General features: G+C 35.7%; 1 pseudogene; it reads left to right on the top strand.

Annotated features, from left to right (window-relative positions):
- The window catches only part of LOC137658127 (putative glutathione-specific gamma-glutamylcyclotransferase 2), a 48,454-nt pseudogene extending 47,205 nt beyond the window's left edge, over positions 1–1,249 (top strand).
- Positions 1,250–2,835: the final 1,586 nt, after the last annotated feature.

The raw sequence follows: 2,835 nt of genomic DNA, 5'->3' as shown, positions 1-2,835 counted from the left end.
TGTTATACATCGCCACGTCCGCGTCCCGAGAGTGGGCGGGTCAGGCGCCCTTACACGAGATAGCTACTCAAATCACCCAGTGCTCCGGACCTTCAGGTAAATGGGATGTTCTTGTGTCTTCCTGAAGGTCGAATGTTGATGATACTTGTACAGTTGGCTTCGTTAATTCAGGTTCACTTCACGGGAAGCTAGGGAGACGTCAGTGTACCGGAATTAGTGAAGCCAACTGTACCAGGGACTTATATTGACCATTATATATCCAGGAATTTATGGATCTTCTATGTCATTGATATTATAAATTCCCGAGGTTTTAATCTATTATGATTGATAGTAATATCCTTTTAATTCTGATATTTAAATCTGATTTTAGAATGCTAGTTTCCATCAATTTGCTCTGGTTTTAATCTATTGTAGTGATTGACAGGAATATTCTTTTAATTCTGATATTTAAATCTGATTTTAGAATGCTAGTTTCCATAATTTTTCTCTAATTCTGCTGTTATTTGACAGGCCATAACGTAGAATACTTGCTGAGACTGGCCGAGTTCATGAGGGAGAAAGTGCCTGAAGGCTACGACGACCATTTAGCCACGCTGGAAGCCCTCGTCCGAATCCGCGTGAAGGAGAACAACATGTGCTTGAAGGCCCTCATGGGAGAAGGTCCAAGAGATCCTCAGCCGCAGTTGGATGCCGCGGAGGCTCTCCAGCAGGAGGCCGTCGAAGAGAGGCGGGATACCTTCCAGTTCTCGGCCTCGCTGCCTCCTAAGAAGTTGCGCTGTCTCAACGTCTAGAAATAATTTTAAGGCGTAGGATGATGACCCCGCCTACTGCCACATGAGGAAAAAAAAGGACGGTCCTTTCAGTTAGCAGCTGGAATAAACTGGAATTACTGGAATCGTAACGATGGTTAATTAGGTGTTCCTATGGATGACGACTAAGGCCATAAATGTTTATTTTTGGGCTTTGTATTAGTTTCGTTGAGGATGGTAAATATTGATAAACAACTATATATGCAAATCTATGCTGTGTTTATTACTTGATGACGCAGTGTACCAGATGGCGCAATGACAGCTGGTTGTGTTATGGAAATTCTTTAGTTATGAACTTATGAAGCCAGAGTGCAAAATCACATGGCATACACTAGCAGCCAAAGGTCCAAAAGGTGAACTGAGAGACTAAAGTCCATAAAACGTTATCGATTAAGTTGAGGAAAAATGTGTTTCTTTAAAAAAAAATGTGTTTCATTAGAAAAAATGGGTTTTATTAGAAAAAAAAAATGGGTTTTATGAGAAAAAATGGGTTTCATTAGAAAAAATGGGTTTCATGAGAAAAAAAATGGGTTTCAGAAAAAAATGTGTCTCACTAGAAAAAATGGGTTTCCTTATTGCCAAAAAGAATAAGGATATAATGAAACTCTGTTGTGGCTGGGGTGGTACCATGAAATTTAAAATACAACTTACGATTTCAAACTTGCTTATTGGATGAGGAAATGTGATAAATAAAAGAAAAGAACATTTAAGACAATTGATAAGATCTAGCAAGACGATATCACAATATGGATTGATTTCATTTAGGATAACAATGATGACCTTTGCACTAGTCATAACCAAAATGTATTACCTCATAATCTGTAGTTGCGACATTTTTTCCCAAACGGAAGATACGATCTACACCAGATAAATAATAGAAAATGAGCTGGCAAATCAAATATATCATTTTTGAATGTCATACTTTTCTCATTTTTATTAATGAAGCAGCTTCGTTTAGAGGCAAACGAATCTTAAGATACAAAATTGTGATGAACAATCAAAGCTATTTTGGGGGAAGGGAACATGTTTTCACAGTTAGTGTTTAAGACAGCAGTGTTCAGAAATTTTAATGTATTGTTCATTTCGTCGATTTGAATGTTTTGTTTATGGAGAAAAATCAATATTACCTCTTGCACTGATATATCATCTAGTCACGTTGCCACTGGAAATATTTCCAGTGAAAGCAATCTTAGTAGATGATCTGAGATCTTTTGTTGTTAATAGCGAACTATGTACTTTTTCTTGCCACCTTACCCTATCCAGTGTGCCTTGGATGCAAGGATATACACTTAATAGGTCATGGAAATAGCAAATGTACATTCACAGAACATTTCTTGTGAATTTAAGCATATTTTATGACTTCAATGAAATTCAATTTGAATTTAGGTGTGTTCTTACTGCAATGCCTTGGATGCAAGAATATACACTTAAAGGGTCACGGAAATAGCAAATGTACATTCACAGAATATTTCTTGTGAATTTAAGCATAGGATAATGACTTCAATGAAATTCAATTTGAATTTAGATATGTTCTTACTGCTATGATTTGGATGCAAGAATATACACTTAAAGGGTCACGGATTTAGCAAATATACATTCACAGAATATTTCTTGTGAATTTAATCATAGTATAATGACTTCTGTGAAATTCAATTTGAATTTAGATATGTTCTTACTGCAATGGCCTGGATGCAAAGACATACACTTAAAGGGTCACGAAAGTAGCAAATGTACATTCACAGAATATTTCTTGTGAATTTATGCTTAGTATGATGTATGATGACTTCTATGAAATTCAATTTGAATTTAGATATGTTCTTACTGCAATGCCTTGGATGCAAAAATATACAGTTAAAGGGTCACAGAAATTGCAAATGTACATTAACAGAATATTTCTTATGAATTTAATCATAGTATAATGACTTTAAGGAAATTCAATTTGCGTTTAGATATGTTCTTATTGCAATGCTTTGGATGCAAGAATATACACTTGGAGTTGTGAATTTTAGTATAGTATAATGACTTC

The sequence above is a fragment of the Palaemon carinicauda genome, chromosome 19, assembly GCF_036898095.1.
Source record: "Palaemon carinicauda isolate YSFRI2023 chromosome 19, ASM3689809v2, whole genome shotgun sequence".
Classification (NCBI taxonomy): Eukaryota; Metazoa; Arthropoda; class Malacostraca; order Decapoda; family Palaemonidae; genus Palaemon; species Palaemon carinicauda.
The sequence above is the reverse complement of the archived record's forward strand: the minus strand, read 5'-3'. Positions and strand labels throughout refer to the sequence as shown.